This window comes from Pan troglodytes, chromosome 9 (genome assembly GCF_028858775.2).
Source record: "Pan troglodytes isolate AG18354 chromosome 9, NHGRI_mPanTro3-v2.0_pri, whole genome shotgun sequence".
Taxonomy (NCBI): Eukaryota; Metazoa; Chordata; class Mammalia; order Primates; family Hominidae; genus Pan; species Pan troglodytes.
The window spans coordinates 34,596,172-34,619,011 of NC_072407.2; the positions used below are offsets into that span (position 1 = coordinate 34,596,172).

At 39.3% G+C, this 22,840-nt stretch overlaps 1 protein-coding gene and 1 long non-coding RNA gene across 9 annotated transcripts in view; one reads left to right on the forward strand and one right to left on the reverse strand.

Moving 5' to 3' along the window:
- Window positions 1–5,668, reverse strand: part of MPPED2 (metallophosphoesterase domain containing 2) — a 202,159-nt gene extending 196,491 nt beyond the window's left edge. For 2 of the 7 annotated variants that reach the window (XM_009460171.5, XM_063783957.1), the window contains exon 1: window positions 4,716–5,526. The gene's annotated coding sequence lies outside the window, so the exon portion shown is untranslated. Of the gene's footprint in view, window positions 1–2,811; window positions 2,891–3,135; window positions 3,271–4,715; window positions 5,547–5,649 lie in introns of those variants that run through there. The other 5 variants (XM_054662182.2, XM_063783956.1, XM_009460172.5 and 2 more) reach the window with 5 other exon arrangements.
- A 4,274-nt stretch (window positions 5,669–9,942) lies between these two features.
- Window positions 9,943–22,840, forward strand: part of LOC134807341 (uncharacterized) — a 30,663-nt gene continuing 17,765 nt past the window's right edge. For both annotated transcript variants that reach the window (XR_010147525.1, XR_010147524.1), the window contains exons 1-3: window positions 9,943–10,225; window positions 11,122–11,241; window positions 15,894–15,966. This is a non-coding gene — a long non-coding RNA (uncharacterized LOC134807341). The remainder of the gene's footprint in view (window positions 10,226–11,121; window positions 11,242–15,893; window positions 15,967–22,840) is intronic.

Sequence of the window (22,840 nt, forward strand, 5' to 3'; positions counted from 1 at the left end):
TTCTCAGTAGTTGGTTTCATTTTTTAAAGTTTCCATTAGTTCTGATTTTTTCATAAATGTCAATATATTATTTGCTGCACTGGGTTGAGAAATGAAGATGTCTATTTTTATGGTAGGTGTGCAGAGGCTGAGGGAAGCAAATTCTCATGTCCAAGTTGTTGCAATTGATCAGTGCGGTAGAGAAGAAGCCGTAGTACACTCCTTGGGTAACCCTTAGGTAACCCATGCTCTTACTTTAAGTGCACAATGTCAGAATAGGTTTGCCATGTGCACCATTAAGCTCTGAGAATCTTATCTGCCATTTCAAATAAAAATATTTAGAATAATAAGATGAGATTTTAAATTGGCATGAAACACCTTAAATATCGAGCAAAAGGCAGATGGCCTGCCATAGGCCATTTATTTTATTATTTTACAACCCGGGGCTTGTGTAGTCCTCCATATGCTAGCTGGGCTAAGAAATTCCAGAGTGTTCTACTCAAATCATTGCCTTCTTCATATTAGCAAAGCAAGCTAAATAACACCCACCTTGCCTGCCTTCCTAATGTCAAGTGCACTGCCAAGAGATGAATCCCCGTGCTCTGGCATTTTAAACAAAGTGTCACTTTGGGTTCTCTTTCTTTTTCCTGACTTCATGGGAGGTATGAGTCTTTTAAGCGCCAGATGATAGACAACCAGGCCAGTAGGATTAACTAAATTAAAATCTTTCCCTGCTCCTCTGATGTAAGATATCTATAAGAACTGCTTACAAATCATAATGTAGCAGTTTTCATACCAAGTTTGCAGCTGTTTCCTTAATTTCCCCCACAATTATATTTTACTGTTATTTTGCATAACAGTAAAACACAACACCTGCTTCAAATTGCAGTCCTGTTCTAAGTACTGTAATTCTCTTTTGAGACACAAAGTACCGAGACACTACTGAAGCGCAAAACTGCATAATTGCGTCGCGCTGAAAAGTAAATACAAATGAAAACATCTTCCTGTTATAGAAATGACTGTCATTAAAAAGAATGTTAGCCATCAAAGCACAGAGGGGGAAAAATTCACATTTTCAGACTGTGAGAACTTAGTGTTTGCATAAATTAGAGAGTGGTGTAAAAATTACTTGACAATTCTTATGTTCATTCTTCCATCAATGTCTATTGTGTGAAATACTGAACATTAAGAAGCAAAGGAAATCAAATTCATGTCTAGACCGCTGTGACCTCTGAGTAACAATCTCTGCACCCAGTACTAGAAAGATTTTAAATGTTTCTGGAGTAAACACACTAATTAAACCAAGCAAATGTGGCCTAGAAATAAAATATACATACCTAATATTTAAACATCTAGGCAATGACTTGTAGCAGTTAGCATGATACCCACCCAAGTTCTACTATTTGAAGCTAAGAAGAGACAGAACTTAGCAGCTGATCAATTTGCACTTCTACATGGTCCGCTTGATCCTAATGTCATCCTTCTCTATCACTGAACATCTATGCCTCTTTGCACCTTTGCCCCAGTAAGACAAATAGAACATCTTTTCATCAGCAAGCACAGGCCCCTGTAACTCTGAAAGGCTAAATGGGTGGCTGGCACCTCATTTGAATTCATCTTTGCCATGTTCCCTTTCAAATGTTTCATCGAAACAGTGCACCTGCAGCGTCTATCTTCTTTAATCTGGAGTCCTTTGAAGAAAATGTCAGACTGAGGCAGAGAGCTTCAAAACTTTCACAGCACCTTTACAGACAAGTCAAGAAAAGGCTTATTTTTTAAAATGCTATGTTCATCCCCACCCTTATCTCAAAATGAACACATCCTAAGAATTTTAAACACAAACACCCGGAAAAGACTTTTTTTTTTTTTTTTTTGGTAAACTCTCAGAGACAAGGGACAATGGACAAAACCACTTCCTATAACCTGAGAAATTTGGAGAGAGCTTGAAACAAGACAGAAGGATACACTGCTTACAACTATCAAGAAGATGTATATTTAGGCAGTAAAATCTTCCAAATGATCAGATTTTCGTGCATCTCACCCTCTTCGCACTTACTTTAACTTTTTACACACAATATTTAAAGACAGCACTATTCTTTTCATAAATTTTCATTTTATACTTCAACACACTTTCCACAAAACAAAGGAACCCAGGACGAAATATCAAGAAGCCGAAAGAAAAATCTAAAAGGGACTGACACTGCCAAACATTCATGCTGGTGCTAGTTTGATTTTTCTCTTTAAAAAGAAAATCATATGAGTACATTTTGCATTTCCTAGACAGCAATCACTTCTGTCCTTTAAGCCGTACAACTAGCAATATTCTTTTCCAGGAATCTAGTTGGAAAACCTTTTAAAGTCGGCTGACAATGAAGGGATTAAAAGCTGAGGAATTAAATAACTCTCCACCTCCTAGACACCAGAAGTCCAATTTACCAAAACTTTCAAAGCAACAACTCATGACCTCTCTACCCCTGCACTGCCCAGCACAGCCTATGAGAAAAGAGCCCGCGGTTTTCTCGTTTCAACAAGGATGCTCATTTTAATCACTTGCCCCAAGATCTCCAGACCGAGCCTGGCGGGACTTTGGAACTTGCCTGCTCCAAATCCGCCAAATTTCGCTCTCTCCTCCCTCTGCCGCGCAGATCCAGTGCGTTCTTAATTCACGCCCCTACTCTTTTATGCCCACTTCCAGTTACTCATCCCTCTATCTGGGAGCGATGCCCACACGCCTTCCCGGCGGGCTTCTCCGCCAGGGTTTTTTTGGGGGAGGCTGACATAAAGTTCCACGTGCTTCTGTCCACCGAGCGCCCTCCCTCCCACCGCACTTACACCTGAACTTGTCTCCAGCACTGCGGACACCCGGGTGACACATTCTTTCGGAGAGGGAGGGCAAGACTTTTCTCCGGAGCCTCTGGCAACTCGTGGAGTCTATATAAGGTGGGGCGGTGGGGGGCGCGGAATTCTCTACTTTGGATTGGTTTGTTTGTTTTAAATCTAGGGTGGTGGGCAGTTGCGCGAGGCGGGGTGGGGGGTGCTTTATCAACTACACACACACACACACCACACACATACACTCGCCCTGCCCTTCTAGGCTCACGGCTGGCTCTTCCCGGCTACAGCTTCCCCTTCCTTCCTGGAACACCAGCGCCTTACTCGCTCAGTCCCCCGTTGCCACCTCCGTCACCTCCTCGGCCGCCGCTCCTGCTGGCACTGCTGGCGCTAGCGCTGGCGGCCCCGGGCTCCGCTGGACGCCTATCTTTTTTCTCTCCCTCTTCCCTAGCTCTGGATTGATTGATGACCACCGGCGGCCAATGGCTCTGACACCACGCCATCCTCGGTCGGGCATCACAGCCCCACGTCCCCGACGTCAGCCTCCCGGGCGCGTTGGCATCCCCGAACCCACAGCGCTGAGCCGGAGCCCGGGGCCGCCGCCTCCTCCCTGCTCTACGCCTGGGCGCTGCCAGGTTCCTTCCCTGGAACGGCGGAGAAAGGAAGAGAGGGAGCCAGCGAGCGTTGGAAGGGGGTGTGGAGGCCACGGGATCTCCTCCTCTTCTGACATCTTTTTTCACTTAAACTTTTGTTTGTCCCCCCCCCCCCGACCTGTTTGTGTTTGTTTGCAGCATCTCAAATCAATTATACATTTTTCATGACCCGCATTTGCACTTAATTTGGGGTGTGTGTGTGAGAGGGGGGTGGTGATGTACTATTATAAATCAACTTCACTGGGGCATCCTTAATTTATTTTCTTGCTGACGGATTCCAACCGGCTCCTGAGCCTCTAGAAAAATGCCCCCTTCACCTCCTAGGCCGCAAAACCCCGGAATTCAAAGGCTTTACAAAGATAACCTTGTTATACGTAAATAGCAAAGAAACTCCTGCCTCTGTAGAGAAGAAATCCGGCGGCAACGGTTACTTTTCCTCGGTACTCGTCTCCCGTCGCCTAGCCTCGACCCCAGCTTGGGTCGCCGGGTCGCTCCGCAGGTTGCGAGCGCGGAGACCCAGGCAGCAGCGGAGAGTGAGGTTGGGGCGCGGGGACGGGGTGAGAAAGAGCCCCGAGCGAGAGCGGCGCGCGCGGGCGGCCCCGGGGGCGGCCGCGAGGCGCAGCCGGAGCACAAAGCTGCGCGGCGCCTTCCCCCCGTCACTGCACCTGGCCTCGGGCCGCCGCGGGAGCCCGGGGATCGGGCCAACACAATGCACCCAGGCCTAGGCCGGGGCGGCTCGAACACATCACCCCGGGACTTTCTAGTAAACAGCTCGCTGAGCCCTCGTCCCCACCCCCATCCCCGCCGCCCGGCTTCTCCAGCTTCTCGCCGATACCCCCTCCTCTCCTCCTAAGAAATCCTGGCGGAGGAGGGAGCGAAGAGGTGGGGACCCCCAGAGGTCGGGGGACTGATGGCTGGAGGGGGTGGAGGAGAAGAGAAGAGGCGCAGGATGGGGAGTCGGAGGAAAGACACCTCCTAAAAAAGAATTTGCTTTCGCTCAGGGGTTGAAAATCAGCCCTCCCCGGGCGCCGAATTGCCCGGGAGGCGCCCGCTCGTGCGGATGTCAGGGGCACCGGGGCAGCCCGGGTCCGCAGCCTCCGAGCCCCTCGCACGCGCCTCTGACAAGGCACCTCTCACCCGGGCTCCGCTTTGTGTGTGCATTTTTTTCCCTTCCTCTCGTGCTCGGCACCGGGCTCCCGGCCGCCTCCTCCCCCTCCCCCGCCCTCCGCCTCCCTTCCCGGGGCGGATTACCTTTCCCGGGCTGCGCTCCGGGTCCTGGGGATGCCTTCAGCGCCCGGCGAGCAGGCGATCCATAGCCGAGCGGCCCGAGCCGGCTGGAGGAGTGCTGGGGGCGCGCGGGGGCGGCGAGGGGCGCGGGCGGGCCAGAACCTTCGACCCCGGAGGTCCCGCCGCAGGCTGGGGCTGGGGGCCAGGGGGCGCGGCGCTAGAGGGAGGCGGGGGGAGAAAGGACCCGAGCAGCCTCGATCTGGGGAGAGAGCGAGCGAGGGGGCGAGGAGAGGGAGCGAGGGCGCGGCGAGCCGGAGGGAGCGCGAGCGGTGCAGTGACAGGGACTGCCACTGGGGTCAAAGGAGCACAGCTCCAGGAAGCAGGGCGGCCGAGGCGCCGCTCCGTGCGCGCTCCCCGGCGGGACCCCGCGCCCCTGCACGCCCCTCCTGCAGTCCCTGCCCACTCGGACCCCCACCGGTGCCCCGAAGCCCCAGGGTTTCGAGAGGAGGAGGGAGCCGAGGGCGAGGCCCGGCAGCCTGCTGGTGCTCCCGGGTCAAGCAGGCGGCAGGAAGCTGAGCTGCAAGTTCATCATCATGAGTGCGATCTGCGTAAAAAATGATAGGGGAAGGAAGGCGGGCTACGGTGCCCCAGGAAAAGAAGGGAGCTTTCTCCCAAATGGTGTTCTTCTGCAAAGAGAACACCCAGCTTCCCCCCACCCACCGACCTGCCAGGCTCTGTCAGGAGTCCTGGCACCGTTCCAGGACGCAGGGCTCACCGCAGGGGTAAGGGGAGAGGCTGGGACACTTCGCTCAGACCTAGGAAGGCGACCCTAGGTTCCCTCCCATCTGCTGATCTGAGGCTTTCCTGGGGGAGAGCTGTGCTCCTTTTCCCCCAAGCCTTTCAACACGCCAGACACACACACACACTCACTCACTCACTCACTCACTCACACACTCACCTCTTTCTCTCTGCAATGTTGCTGAGAAAGAAAAGGCCAACCCAGCTGATCATTTTTTTTACCTCCATGAATTAAGGCAGATTCAGGACAGGAAGGTGAGGAGAGGCAAAGACTCTAATTGTTTCCATTTTCGTCTTTTGGATAAAATTTTCCCCAAAAGATAAGCATGTCAAAAGCATTTTAAAAATCAAACTTAGTCCAGTTTTGTCTGCTACTTTGGAAAATGGAAGAAAAGGTTTTCAGAATTTTATACAAACAACACAAGGAAAGGAAATGCCGCTGAAATGCTGGAAGACAGAAAACAAGGGAGAGAAGGCTTTTAGAAAACTTGGTTGGCAGGGTTGTCTGTGAAAGATGAGGTGGCCCTGTGATGTTATGCCATTGTCATTGCTGAAAGATTGGGACAGCAACCAGATCTAATTCCTTTCTAGGAGTCAGACTGAAAGATCTGTGCATTCTCTGAAGGGAAATCCAATGTATATATATGTGTGTGAGAGAGAAGTGTGCTAAGTATACTATGTGACAACTGACTAGACATCCTGGCTGAAATTATACCCCCTAAAAATAAAAAGGAGCCATTGCAACCTGGTCTGTGGCCTCTGTGCTGAGACTAATTGGTTTCCAGGGTCTGGGGAGGAAGGGAGAGAGGCTTGTAGGAGCCCCTATAAAAAAAGATCAAACGGAATTCACTTGAAAATATTTCCCTTTTACAATGGGCTTTCCTGGCACTTGAATTTTAAGTAACCCATCTCTTATGCCTAGGCTGAAATGAAAAGGGAAATGGTCTTACTAATGTATTTATTTTATTTTACAGCATGCCCAGAGTGTCAGTGCTTGTCAAATGTGCTGGGGTGGAAAGGACAGTGTCTTTCCTTGCCCAGCACAAATCAGAACAAGTGACATTGACATCAAAGGATGCCAAAGATGGGGGCATAGAGGCACCTTTAAATTTTGTTTTCTTTTGTTTTCTAGCCCATCAGCAAACACTGACTAGAATCACGTTTTTGAAGAAATGCTTGGTTTTATTTCCCTTACTCTGTGACTGACTACTACATTCCTCATATCTTAATAGTTTGAATTTTTAGACTGATTTGGGCTGATTTAATCAGTTCAAAAAAAAAAAGCATCACCAGCCAAATAATTTCTGTGGTTTCCTTCTTTAAAAAAAAATTGCAGTCAAACAAAACAGATAAACTAGTTTGAACATGATTCTGAATCTAAATATGTGCACCCAGACAGTAAATAATAATGCTTTCTACTTTAGTGGTACATTTTACAGGATACTTAATGCCATAAAAAATCAAGTGGGCTATCCATTACAAAGCTGATGAAAATTTGTATACCATTTTACTGAGTGGGGAAAATTGAGGTAAAAAGGCTTAAAATTGTAATTTGTAGTGCTGGAAGAAGTCAACCTGCTGATAGATCAATTATCCAATAGTGACCAAGGTATATTTGGATTATGAAATTTTATTTTCATTAGGCTACTAACAAGCTGGAGATATGAAAATGAATTTAAATAATAAACCAGGAACAAAAAGACACTCACTTTTCAAATAATTCTCTTTACGTGGATTTGAACATATTGCATTTTGTTAAATCATATTGTCTACAAATACAGCTACCTACACTAAAAGCTTAATTTAAAATTATTGGATGTGAACCATGTCTATCCCATCTCCCATATAAGCTTTGAAATGTTACCTCATTATATCAAATTTTAAATCCTATAAGCTTCAGCTTTTTTTTAAAGATAAGTGAGTCTATAAGTTCCATTTTTTTGTTGTTGTTAAATTCAACTTTTATTGTGTATAATGGAAAAGAAAAGAAGGATGAAAATCAAATACTAAGTTTATGATTGGCTTCAAGGAAATATTACAATTTTTTTCTTTTAATGGAATTCAAAGCTGGACCCTTTCCCCAGTGATTTCATTGAAGGAACTGGTAAATATGCTTCCTGATAGCCCACTGCAATACCTTTTAAATTATCTTTTCAGAATGCATTTAGGAAAGAAAATGAGAAAGAGGAGCGTGGGAGAACTTTGGGTGGAAGCTTGGAAAGAAAATGATGCTTCCCTTGAAAGCTCAATACTTTATTTGGAGTTGGCTTTCATCTTCCCTATGAGAACAGGTTTTCCTGTACTTCAGAGATGTGTATGACTTAAAACTTGGTTCATTACTGTGGTTCTTCTTCTAAAAAGCAATCCATTGAAATTACTGCATGTTATTGAATAATTTCATTGAAATGATATGTACCAGTCTAACTGTAGGAACAAGCAGCAACTATTTTATTTCTTTTTTTCTGTAAGTTGTAAGCATTTCTATCATTTTACAGCAAAGGCTAAGATGTATATTATCAGAAATCAGAGCCTCTTAATAGAACTACCACTATGATGTAATTAGAAAATGAAACTCAACAAACTATTTTATTTTTCTGAATTCTCACAGTTCTTAAGTTTTTTTGACTTGTTTCATTCAAATGCTTTTATTATGACCCCTCCAAGTTGAATAACAATGTCCTATATTTCTTTGAGTTCTTTATCTTTATGTTGGAAATAGTTGTTAAATGACTGTGTGGGTCAATAAATGAGAAAGTAAAGAAGAGAACACAACAGTGAATGAGGCAAATACACAATTAAGAAAAATCCACACCAGATCTGTGGGAGAGGAAGTGATGTCATGAGGCAGTGTTGTAGGATAAGAGCTAAGGACTTCCCAAGGAGTTAAAATACCACATTTTAAAGGTCTTGCTAATGTCTTTAGAAATATGAAATAATCCTAAGACTGTTTTACAAATTAATTTTCTTATAGAAAGACAAGCTTGTTATGTATCATGTCCATTTAAAGGCAGCCCTCTTTTTAAATACAGCAGGATGCCACAATAAAAAGAATTCTGAGTAAAACTTGTTCCTTAAAATGTACAGAAATGTATCAAGCCATTCTCAAAAGAAACTTATATAATTAATCTGATTCCTTGATTGATCCTTTTTGAAATCCTCAAAATAAATATATGATTTTTTTTCAAGGGTGGTACTTTGTATTTAAAATTTTCTTTGGTTAACCAGTAAAAATGTTTATGGGTCAAAAAAAAAAAAGAATCAGGAAACACTAGAACTGATCAAATTTCATTTCATAAAATAAATGTCATGCTCATTATCATCTTAGAAAGGCTAAATTTAATTCAGTTTTGCCTGCAGCCTAAGTAGCAAGCATTGGGGAAGAATCTTAAAATTTAGCAAAACACTCACAAATTCTTAACATACTTACTAGCCATTATCTAGCATGTATCAAGAAATCACATGAAAATTATTTATGCAATAATTAATTTTAAAAGTCTGAACATGATACTGAGTCTGGATTCGTGTGTTCTTAGTGTTAGTAACCATTCTAACAGACATCCATAATCTCTGTGTTGACCTAAAAGGAATAGGCTATGGCACAAAATATAATTTAAAGAGTTTACGTGAGCCAAAGTGTGGGGACAACTGCCTGGAAGATTCACACCCAGGTAACATTGGATATGAGCTTCCTTTGGCCTTTGTTACAAGCAAATTTTTAAAGCCAAATATGGGGGACAGGGAGTAGGCTGACACAAAGTTCTCTGTAAAGAATTCTCATTGGTTTACAGAAAAACATTGATTAGTGGTTGGCTAGACATTGTTAAGCTATAGGCTGTGAGTTATAGTTTCCAGTGCAGCATTATTAGTTAATTTATAGCTGCTAGGGACAATAACAAGCTGTTTCAAGAGGTGAATACATAGCTCAAAAGCTGGGGGTTAGGATGGACTTGCTGTCTCATTTTAATGTCTTTCTAGGCCTGGTAATTTAAAAGGACTCACATTCCTCAATAAAAGTTCTTTTCTCATTTTAAATCAATTAATGCTTGCTGAGTCTTCCCCCATGTCATGGTCCCAATTTTGGGAAAATGGTATAATTTTGTCGTACTTGGGATAGGCTTGTCATGGTGGAAAAGAGCTTTCTCATTGAAGTAAACTCAAAATAATCTCTCTTGAAAGATGAGCAGTATAGAAACCCCATTAAAACCTGGTAAAGAAAAGGTATGTGAGCATTTCCAAGTTTAATAATTCAATTTGGCAATCTAGCATAAGATATCTGTATTTCAAGAAAGCAATATATAATGTAACTTTCTTTCTCAGCAAAAATAAATCAACGAATGGATACAATTTTTTAAAACTGAGTTTGAGAGACCAGCAGAATATAAAACCTTTTTCTCACTATATTATTAATGTAGTGGCTTGATTACAGTATTCAACAAATATTTTTAAGCTCTGCTCTGTGTGGGGCATAGTTCTTAAACCATGCTTATGGTCTAATGACGTAAAAAAAGCAGAGTTCTTTCCACATTATGAAGTATACAATCTTAGGGGGATGGGGAGACAGTGACTTAAAGCATCACATAAATGAATGCAAATTATGGCTGTGTAAAGGAGAGGCCCCTCGTGCAAAGAAAACAAAGCAGGGAAACCTTTTCTCCTCTGGGGTTGAGTGAAGACCTTCCTAGTGGAGGAAAGGAATATAAAGATGTCGCAGGAAAAAGAGAAGCCAGTGTGGCCAGGTACTGACAGTGAAGATTTGCATGGTGCAAGAAGTGTCTGGGATTCATCTGGATGTGTAGGTAGAGGCCAGAACCACAAGGTCATGCCAAAGATGTTTGAAGGTCACAGTAAGGCCCTGTTTAAGATGTTTGATTTTATCCTGAGGGCAACGGGAAGCTGTTTAAAAAATTCAACTGGAAAGGGTAACATGATTATATTAGTATTTTGAAAAGATCATTCACCCCATTTTGTAAAACGGATTTTAGGGAACTAGACTGAACATAGGGAGACCTTTGGGAGCTATTGCTGTCACTGGGTTGGAGTTGATGGTAGCCTTAGCCAGGACAGTTTTGGAGTAGAAGATGAGACCTAGAGAGAAATGAATAGAAGAGATTTGAATACATTTTACATAAGAGAAACAAAGATTACTGGAATCTGGAACTACTCGCTAACAGCACTGTGGTACCCAGCCAGAGAGGTTGAGAGCCATAATCACCTAATGATTTTCTGAAGCATCTAATTCCGCACACACTCCAGCCTCCCTATGTCTCTAAGCCATCTTCATCCTATCCTTTACACACTTCTTGGGATTCTGTGTTTCACGAAGAATTGTAGCATTAAATACAACACTGGTATAAAATGTCACTAACTTTATTCAGACTTACAGATCCTAAAACTCACTTTATCCTCCTTTCAATGCCCCACACCTATTTTTGGCACACAAACAAACTTGTTCTTATTTCATATGAGATGTAATTGCAAGAGGCAAATGTATTTGTGTTTTTCCTTAAAGTTTTTGAATGCTACATCAATTCCATATCTGTCCTCATCAGAACCAGTTTAATATAATTTAATTGTTTGATATTCCATGTACTATTCTAAGAGATCCTTAACAAGTGGTCGCTTTTTTATTCAGATCTTCAAAGAAAGAGATATCCTTTCGAGGCAACACAAGAAGCCAACTACAGATGAGAATATTATTCTCTTGGTGCAGGGATTGTTGCATGTGGACCCCATCAGCCTTGAAAAGTCCATGGTAAGGATAATACTCCAGTGGCTGTTTCCTTATGGATACAAGCTAAGTTACTATGGCCCTGCTCAGCAACTCAGACTGCTAAGGAAAGATGTAATAGAAATATGTTCAGAAATTTTAAGACTAATATATGACAACTATATTTTCTGACTTTATTCCTTTCTTGATATTTCTGCATTTTGAAAGTTCTATCAATTTCTTCTTCTGTTCTCATTATTCCCCATAGTGACCAACTGTAAACAAAGTAAAATCTGCACACAAGAGAACAGTTCAATAGCCAAGATCTAGGGCACACGTTCTACTAGATGCATAAAATAAAAGGAAGGTTTACTGGAGGGCAGTTGAAAAAAAAAAAATCACAGTGCTACATCCAAATCCCTATTTCATGCTTTAGTACAAAGGGAACTTTAAAAAGATTTTTTTTCTTTTCAAAAGCACTCTATTGATTGTTTTGTGAAAAACTGGAAAATACAGACAAGCAAAATATAAAAAAATAAAAATTAACCATAATTATGTCACTCAGAAATATCCACTGTTAACATTTTGTAATGTAGTTTTTCAGTCAAATGTATTTCACAGAAATGGAACAATAGTGGAATATCAAAAGCAGAGAAAGGTTTGAATCCCATCTCTGCCTCGTAGTACCTGCGTGACCTTGGATAAGTTACTTAAGCCCTCTATGTCTTGGTTTCCTCATTTGTAAAAGAGAAATATTAAAGTTATCTACTTCATGGAGTTGTTACAAAAATTAAGTTACTATTTTTAAAGTACTTAGAATAATGTCTGATACATATCAATTATTATACGTGTTATAATCCACTTAAAAATTTTAATACACAGTCATTGTAAATAAATTAAATACAGAAGTAATTAAGAAGTAAAAGTTACCCCTCTTTCTTCGTCATATCCCATCCCCTAGGTAGCATGTATTTTCAACTTAATAAAACACTGAACATCTTCCCACGTTGTTACACATCTTTTTATGATTTCTTATGATTTCATCTTTTTATGAATCTAACTTTCATTTAAAAAGTGCTATGATTATTATGAGTTCAGAATAACCCAACAGTCCATATTGCATTTCAGGATATTGCACACATGCTATAATCATAGAGATTACTTTAAGAGATTCAGTAATTCTAAAGCATATTAAGAAAACTCTTCTGATATTCATATTTTGGAGTTTGATTGAGTTGATGTTTGAAAGAGGAAAAGCTTTTCATTTAGTTTCCCGTGAGTTTAGCACTGATTATATTAGTTCTTTTTCTTTAAGGCATAAACAGTGTTCTAAAAAACAAATTGAAGATAATATGTTTTGCCAGCTATAGACAGTTTTTATTTACGCTTTTTAAAGTCATAAGCAAAACAAGTTGAAAGTTTGTTGAAAAATGGTGACTGATATTTAAACTTTATCAACAATTATTGATATAAAACTTATTTGCATGCTTCAGAATTACCTGGAGTTTACTATGGGCCCTAATCTGTGGCATTTAACAATGGGAGCTTCAACACGTGACAGACAGAACACAGAAAAGTTGTAGAATTTAAGAGAGAAGGGATTTTAGAATTCTTTTGAACTTGGCAGTTCTTTGGCAAATTGTATGGCTGCTGCTTTTCCATTAACTGGGATATGAACTGTATGGAAATATATACAGCCATTGTTCATCTTATCATAACATTTGCACATCGAAACTAAATAGTTTGCCATAATCCTGAAACTTCACCATAGACCCAGGCTAATCCAGTTAAACAAATATGGTGTGTTTGGTTGTTAGGGGTTGGCCTGGTGGGTTATAAACTTTTCATTTTAGAAAAGGCTATAGTAAGAGAAAAATGTAATCTACAGCAGCTATTATCTGGTATCTGAATTCACTTGTTGGCAAACTGGTCCTTGCACGTCTTTGAGGCATACGGAAATTGATGATGAAAGTGTCTAGTATAACTAGAAATATAATTTGATGAAAACTGAAGCAGTGAACTGTGAGAAACTGTTAAACCAGTGTCATCAAACAGTGCTTCAAAAATAATGAAACAGGAATACTAGTCCTTTACGAGTAATATTGGGTAAAAAATGAGAAAAGCACATGGTGTGCACACAAAGTTTAAATATATGAGGTAATGCTTTTTAATTACTATTATTATAAAGACCACTCAAAAATTCTACACCCAGACTCCTTTCCATTTATCTCTAAGGAGACAATGACATCACGTCTTCTCTAAATTATTCAGACTCAGGGGATGGAATTGGCTCATTCAATAGGGAATGCCATGTTTGGTATTGGCACAGTACTTAAAGCTTCTCTCCACGTTATCCCCAAACTGAAAAGCACATTTCATGGGAGCCAAATGAGTTAAAAAATTTTTCCTCTAGACTTTAAGCACTCAGAAACACATGAGAACAAAAATAGAACTGCACCATAAGGTATAATCATAAAACGTCATAGAAGGAAAAACTTAAGAAGCAAAAAACGCTCCAGTCATCTGAAGGCTAGCAGTTCGTGAAGTCATTAAAAGTCATTCCATAGGGGCTGAGTTTGAGGAAAAGTCAGAGGTTGCTTTGTTCTTGACTCTGAGTGAAATCAAAACCTACCCAGACTCTATACAAAGGCAACGGCAGCCTGCCTTTCTCTTGCTGGGTATATGCTACTAAACACACGTAAATGACTAGTGTTCAGAAAAGTCTGTGATTCTGTTCATATTAATCCATGTCGCAGGCTGGCAAAATGCCTAAGTACAATCAAAGAAGGGGGTAGAAGCCTGCCTTTTCAAACAGGCTAGAAAATTTGTACCAAAAGATCACAGGGCAACAGAGACAGCTGGAAAAATTGGAGCTGGGGCTCTGATTTTTGTGCCAGTGTTACACCTAATGCAAAGGGAATGCAGATGATAGATTGAGAGTTATGTATGTTGTTTAGTTCACCAGCTCTGTGCTTACACAGAGGCGAAAATGTAACATTTTTTTTAAGTAATATCATAGTAAACATAACATTTAAAACAACCTTACTGTAGCTAAGAATTAACACATCAGAATCTAGCAACAAGTTGCTAATAAAACAAGATAAACACATTCAAAGAATAAAGAGTGAACGGATAGCTCTAAAATGAGTCAATATAAAGATGTTTCACTAATGTCCTTTAATAATCATTTCTTTGGAAAAGTAGTCCCTGCAAGTGTTTTAACACACATAGAATTTTCTGCAAGATAGCTTAAGGTGCTTAGGCCACAAGGGGTTTTCAAACCAAAGTTTGTTGGGACATTTGTGATTCTAAAAAGAACATTGATGATTTTTCTTGGCTTTTAGTAGTGATTTTATTCATAATGTATAATAAAAAACAAGATATTGGGTATAATTCTCTGTATTATTTCTCTGTTTGAATGGACCTTTTCATTCAAGGTGTTATTTAATATAATTTTGTTCAGACGAAGTGTGTCACCCACAACTGAAATACTGTGTATAAAATGGAGATAATTGAAAGTTTTATTGAGATGCTGTTGAAAGTCTCCGGGGTCCGTGCTGATTCAGGCTGCGTTTGCAGGCTTCAACACTCTGTGGCCTTTGACAGGCATGAAGAAAAGCAAGACCAAAACAGTTCTCACAACACAGCCGGTGGTCACAAAGAACAGCCCATGGAGATGTCTGTCACTGAAAAGAGTGGTCTCTGGAAAAGAACCAAAAGTAAAAGAGGTGGAAATGGAGTTAGAAAAAGAGAGATTGAAAGTAGATGAAATATAATATTTGAACACTTAAAGGTAAATATTAAATCCTGAAAAACACCAGTGGCTAGAATCATAGGCATATATTTTCTTTCTCTCTTTTACCTCCAACAGTGTTATCAATAAAAAGAGTTTGGAAGTACAGGTGGTCAATCAAACAATTAGGTTTTTAAAAATCTTCTAGAACATTCTGATATCTGAGGAAAATTGACTTATAAGTCCCAGAAGGAGGAATGGAATGTTCCTAGAAACAATAAACTTAGTCCCTCACTCTATTATTTTATTTATTTATTTATTTATTTATTTTCATCTTTAATAAAGCAATATCACATTTTACATATTAATTATCTCATCTGGTTTTTTTTCTAAACTGTATTGTTGATATTCATGTGCTTTTATGTCAAAATTCTTTTCTTTTTAGGAGAAAAGGATCTTTTGAGGGTCTTTAGGAGGATCTTTTGATGACTGACTGATAATATTTTTTGAAATATACATTAATTTAAAATACATACACACATGTCCTGAAGCTTTTTTAGAAAGATTAAAGGACTATAAATACACACAAACATATATGTATGCACACATAAACCCATGCACCCCTAATATGTAAATTCTTCAAACTAGCCTGGTTAAGATAAAATCATAAGCTGGGCTTCTATTCTACCATTCTCTCACCACTTTTTTTTTCTGGTTTTCCAAATAAACAGCAGGCCCTAAGGGCTCTTTGAAGTCACTAGAGTGTTTAGTTTAGCAATCACTGGTTCATGTAGCTTATCTTTTCCTGGTATTTCTATGTGATTTAATAGTTCCAGCCTGGCCCAGGGAATGAAAACTTCTGGGTCTGTTTCTGGAAGCAATGCACTCCCCATTGCCATCTGTGATAAACCAAATAACCTTTCTCTGCCTCAGCTCTTTGCTTATAATCGTGCCTATTTTGCAGCAATGGAGTGAAACTTGACAAAGCAGTTGCAGTCGTTCACCAGTGAAGCAAAGTCTTCTTCCTAGTCATGCGGGTATGTCTAGTAATTAATTAATTAATTAATAAGTACCAACCTCTCGATGGTGATGTTAATGAAATATCCAACATTAAAGTGGCAATTAATTGTCAAGGGTTTAATAAAACAGATCCTTATTCTATTAGATTGGGATTCTTTAGTTATAAGTAATAGAATCTGACCCTGGCTAAGATCAGCAACAGGAAGTTTACTGAAAATTAACAAGATTACATCAATCAGAAGGCTTGATGTGGTGGGTGAAATTTTCCAAAGATGATCGTACTAGTATATATCCTGTCCCACATGTTCTTCTTACAGTGTGATATTGTCTGTACACCATTGAGAGATGGGTGGGTTTATGTTCTTTGCCCTTGAACCTGAATGGACTTCTACAGTACTTCAATTAAAAGAGTGGTGCAGAAATGACACGATATAACATCAGAGGCTGGGTCATTTTAAAAAATGATAAGAGTTTCTGTGTTGATCTCTCTTGGGGCACGGATCTTTGGATCCCTGAGCTGCCATTTAAGAAGTCCAGCCACCCTCCAGCAACCATGCTGGATAAGCCATTTAAAATTATGAGAGATGCTCACGGGGCCCCACCTGTTCTGGTCTTCAGCCGTTCGAGTCTTCCCAGTCCAGGTGCCAGACATTTAAGCAAGCCTTCAAGCCCCTGCCTCTGAGCCACCCTATGCGAAAATGAATAGAAGAGAAACAAGCTGCCTCTGCTGAGCTGTCCCTGCTGAAACCCTGCCCCAGAGTGCAGTCTTGAGCAAGACAGATTTTATTATTGTTATTGTTTTAAACCAGTAAGTTGGGGGTGGTTTGTTACACAGCCATAGTAATTGGAACACTTGGGTAGGAAGCAGGAATAAAAGAAGAAAGATTGAGAAAGCTCGGAATCAAGAACTAGAGAAATATCTCATAGCATTTGTAGTGTTGTTGTGCTACTGCCACCAGGTTGACTCAACTCCAAATGTCTCTTCAATCTTTGTATCACTTGCTTAAGATTCGAAGTTCTGGACAGCATATCCACACACCAAGCTGAGACTGTAAATCTAACTCCTGCTTGTATCTGACTGATGCAGGGAAGATTTGGTAGAAAGAGCCCCTAGCAGCTCCAGTGACTCCCCAGTAGGAAGGCATGATTTTCTAGCACCTGGATTTATCACCCCCACTAAGACAATAACATGGAGGGAAGGAAATTCTCAGAAAAGAAATTGGAGTGTTTTTCAGAAGGGCAGATGTAAGTCAGAAAGTAAAAATACCAGTCAGGGTCCACTCAGAACACATTTTATTCTACTTAAATAAGCAATTTTCTATAGTAGTAGTATCCTTGAATACAAATGAATTGCAAGTAAAATGTACCATCTTGTCTGCTAATAGTCTTCAAGATAAAGTAATTCACTGGAGTTAGAAGATATTAGGCTGCTCTGTTTCTTTTTCTTTTTTTTAAAAAATGATCTTTAATAATTTAGTATTTAGCACCCAGTCTATAAAATATTCACAAACATAAGACAAGAGTCTGCAGATTATAAAAATACTTACAGCTGCCTTAAACCTCTTCCGGAACAAAATTGAGGAATAAATAAATAATAAATTAATAAAATACTGAAAAATTTCTCTGGGTCATTGTTTCTCAAACTCTAGTCCTTTTTCATTAGATTTAACCTGTTATCAAATGCTGTGGCCCAGCACACACATACAGAATTGCCTCAATCATTTTCAATCAAATAAGCTGCTCAGCTTCTTGTAAATGCTAATAAGACTCACTGATTGCTGGACCGCATTGGAGGTTTACAGCATTTGATTGAATTGAAAGGCCATTGATCCAGTGGCCTCATAGATAGAAAATGTAAAGAATAATTTTTCTTTATTGTCATTGTTCATTCAAGTTTGAATTTGCCTTAGTTATTTAACAGGAGACATTGCTCCCTTTTAAATGATAGTATAAGCAGCAGTGGCAAAATGATTCTTCATCATTGAGATTTCTCTATGATATTAAACAGGAGAAATAAAGAGTTTTAAAAACCATGATGCCCTTTTATTTGTAGAAAAAACAGCTTTAGAAGACTTATGATTTTCCTAAGTATTTCAATCAGATTACATACATTTAGATCAATATGTACTGAAACAATACACCCTTGCTAAGAAAGTTTATTATTGCACATGCATAGGATAGACTTGGGAATAGAACAAAATGTGACGTATTCATGCCAATATGGGAAGTCTTATATAGTTTCAGACTTTGTTAGTGAAATTATAAGATATATATATGTTTTAATTATATATATCTTATAATTATCTCTCATATGATTTATATATCATGTTTTATATCCTTATATCTGGTATATATATGTATATATATCTTAACAGCTTTAAGAGTGAAAAGACCACTATCGTTGGACAGTCTCTTACTGTTGTTCTTTCAGTATTTTGTAAAAGCAAGATTTCTCAACTTCAGCACCATTGAAAATACTTTGTTGTAGGAACTGGCTTGTGCATTGTAGGATATTTGACCTCTACCCACTAGATGCTAGTAGCACCCCCCAGTCTTTTTATTAAATTGGGGTCATAGATATAAAATATAAAATTTTCCATTTAATAATTTTTAGTATGCAGTTCACTCAGTTCAGTGGCATTAAATGCATTCAAATTGTTGTGCAATCATCACCACCAGCCATCTCTAGAACATTTTTTATTTTTCCAAACTGAAACTACTCTATACATGTTTAAACAATAACTTCTCATTTCCTCCTACTTGCAGCCCCTGGTAACTACCATCCTACTTTCTGTCACTATGAATTTGATACTCTAGGTACCTCATGTAAGTGAAATCATACAATATTCATCCTTTAGTGACTGATTTATTTCACTAAGCATAATGTTTTCAAGGTTTATTCATCTTGTAGCATGTGTCAGAACTTCCTTTTTATAGCTGAATAATATTCCATTGTATGTATATCCCACATTTTGTTTATCCATTCATCTGACAATGGACACTTGAGTTCTTCCACCTTTTGGTTATTGTGAAAAATATGGCTATGAACATGGGTATACAAATATCTGCTTGAATTCCTACTATCAATTCTCTTGGGTATTTACCTAGAAGTGAAATTGCTGGAAATATGGTAATTCTCTGTTTTCTCCTTTGAGGCATGTAACCCCAGTCTTGACAACAAAGAATATCTTCAGACACTGCCAAATGTACCCTTGGGGTCAAAATGGCTCCCAATGAAGAACCAGTTGTCTGAAGTAACAAACTTTTTTGAACAATGGTGTTACCACAGAGCTGAATCCTGGATTTTTGGTTTAGAAGAGACATTTGATGAGTTGAGTGAATCATCTCTGCCTACTCTCTGAGGCTTGTATTTGATGACCAGAAGTGCTTGGGAAGTCAATCACCCATAGGGCCACCTCAATCTTGTCCCATCAGTTCTTCATTCCTTAATCTCTTTTAGTCTACTGGTTCACTGTTATCATGCTACAAACGTTTGTGCCTCTGTATCTTCTACCTTCTAGTCACCAACAGACATCTTAACATGCTAATCTATAAAACTTCACCTCCCAATAATGGATTCTTCAATCAATTAACACCTGAAACTGCTTTATATATAGTCACCTAGATTTAATCACACACTTTCTTTTATCTTTTTGCTTGACCTAGTCATGGCAGGACAAGTTTAGGAGTCATGACTCCTAGATTTGAGTCCTGGTTCTACCATGTGTTAGCTGTGTAAACTTACATGATTACTTAAACTCTCAGGCTGTCTGATAGAACTTTCTGTAATGATGTTCTATGTTTTATAATTTGAGCTGAAAAATACAGTAGCTGCTGTTGAGCACTTAGAATTGGCCTGTGTAACTCAGAGACTGAATATTAAATTGTATTTAAATTAAATTAAGTTGAAATGTTAATACCCACATGTGGTGATATGGTTTGGCTGTGCCACTACCCAAATCTCATCTTGAATTGTAGTTCCCATAATCCCCATATGTTGTGAGACGGACCTTGAGGGAGGTGATTAGATTATAGAGATGGTTCCCCCGTGCTGTTCTCATGGTAGTGAGCGAGTTCTCACGAGATTTGATGGTTTTATAAGGGGCTTTTCCTCCCTTCACTTGGCACTTCTCCTTCCTGCCATCATGTGAAGAAGGACATGTTTGCTTCCCCTCCCACCATGATAGTAAGTTTCCTGAGGTCTCTCCAGCCTTGTGGAACTGTGAGTCAATTAAACCTCTTTCCTTTACAAATTACCCAATCTCCAAAATTTCTTTATAGCAGTGTAAGAACAGACTAATACATGTGGCTAATGGTTACTTTTTGGATAGTGCATATCTAAGAATCAGTTTTCTCATCTGTAAAATAATGACAATGATAATATTTGCCTCCAGGGATAGTTTGAGAATTAAATGAGATAATGTATGTAAAGTACTTAGTTTACTACTTGGAACAGCAAAAGAACCTGGTAAATATCAGCAATAAACTTAACTAGCTTTATAGGCAACTTACTTCACCCTCTGAAACTCAGCTGTTCCTTTTGTTTTTTAATCTAACACTATGTAAGATCCTCTGAGTAATGATGTATCTAATGATTTAGGTCTGCCATAAGACTCATGTGTAGGATGCATAATAAGGGTTCCATAACGAGGATCATAGGACAGCTTTTGTTTGGGGGATGGATTTTTAAAATCTTATTTGACCTCAATTTCAAAGCTCTTGGAGTTATGAAAGTTTAAATGTCTAAGACAATAAAAGAAAATACAGGGTGACCAAAAGAAACTTTGAGTAAACTAAAAATATTACTCTATACCAAAAGCTTTCTAATTTGGATATCAAAGCAAGCGTGAAGGTTTGTTGAGTTGATTTTGTCGTGTGTTAAAGTTTCTGATATTCTAGTCTCACTGTATCCAATAGCCTGCCTCTTTCCCTTAAGAAAAATGAGAGTTGCCATGAACTGAGTGCCTATGATATGCATAGTACTCTCCTGGTTATTACTGCTTATCTACAATTTTGCAAAGTAGGTATTGTTATCCCTATTGTGAAAGTTGGGAAACTGAGCCTTGGGAAAATTAAATGAGTTGTCCAAGGTCACATGACTAAAAGTAGAACCCTGCCTTACCTGGCTCTAAAGTTTGCCATCTGTCTACTACAGCACATTGCACCTCTTTAGGTGAGTATATTGAAACTATAATAGCTGCCCAATAATTAGATTATCCAATTAGTTTATAAGTTTGGCTTCATCTGAATCCACATAATTAATTTTTCTGAGTTCTTTCCAAAGCTGTTGTCAAGTATTATGAGTGTGTTTATTTGTATGTTTGGGAAAGTTCTGCTGTGAAGGATAGAAAACAAATTACTAAGATATAGCTATCACTTTTATAGCTAACATTTGTTGGCAATTAATCAAAACTAGGCTCTAAGTGCTTCACCTGGAATATCACTTTTAGTCCTTTTAACTCAATCCCATACATGCCATTTTTACATTAATTTTATTGATAAGTAAACTGGGGCACAGAGGACAAATAATTCATCTCAGATTACCCAACTGCAACCAGGATTTGGATCCAGATACTGTGTCACCAGCATCCAAGCTCAAAACTACTACACCATGTTACCTGCTGGTAGTACGAACATGAGGCTTGAGCACTGGTCAGTACTTGTGTGTGTGCATTGCGCATACAGATTTTTTTAGCAGCATCCTTATCATAACTTTTCATACTCTTTTTGTTGCCTCCTTTGTAATATTCCTGCTATTACATTACTCTCCTCTAGTTGACTTTCTGTTCCAGTCTCTTTTATCTTCTGCCAATTTTACTACTGGGATACTTAGGTAACATTAGGAAGTGTAGAGATTTTTTGTCAAAAAAGGAAAAAAGACTCTTTATTGACCAGAGTAATGAACTTTCAGAGCACCTGGCATAAAAAATGATTTTGTGAATTAAATAAGTAAACAAGTCCAAATCTCAGTTACTTCTTTATTTTGCCACTATAGTTTGAAATGGTAAGAGCAACTACGTTGTACTGAAGCTCCAATATTTTATGTTCTGTTAAGAGAGTTTAGTTCCAAAAGAGAATTTATGTAATTTTTTGCTTTTAGAAAAACTGCAATTCTCAGGACTACAATATTTAAGGGTATTAATGAGAAATATCCAAGGGAAACACTAATCATTTGAGGGGAAAATACATTTTCTATGTCAAGCAAAAAATATTCCAGTGTTGTCAGTGAGCCAAATTATGAGAATGATTCAGAGACCTTTTTTTTATAGCACTTACCAGAGCAGTTAGGATAATCTATGCCCTATTGCATCATAAGGTACGTTCAGGATTTGGCATTTAAGTATGATACATGCTAAATTGAAAATATGCACTTGTTAAAAAAAGAGAGTAAGAGGATTCAATGTGTGGTTTTTCACCTGTCAGGGGTTATCGGAAGCTGTAATTCAGGAAAAAATGAAAGGAAAAGATATAGGTTGCCCAATAGATTAACACTACTTAGTGAACTTTTAACCACCTTCAGTGGGGTTGTCATTTGACAGGCAAAGAAGTGATATACTTTGACGACGACAATCATGGGATCCACCATAAAGGTATTTGAACAGTTCCAGAATGTGTACAGGTCACTAAGATATGCAAAAAAAAAAAAAATCCCAAAGAGCTAACCTTAATTGTTTCTATTCTTTCAATACTGCCAGCCCAGAAATAATAGAATAATGAGTTGGATGCTACATGCTGAACGACATCATTTTTAAGTTTGTATGAGAATTTACATTTATCTTAACAAACTGCCTTGGGGACATGCTTTGAGGCTCTACAAACTATAAGTCTCTATGTTTCTGTAAACTATGAGGAGCTTTCATCAGGGAGGAAATTATATATAATAGGCAATAT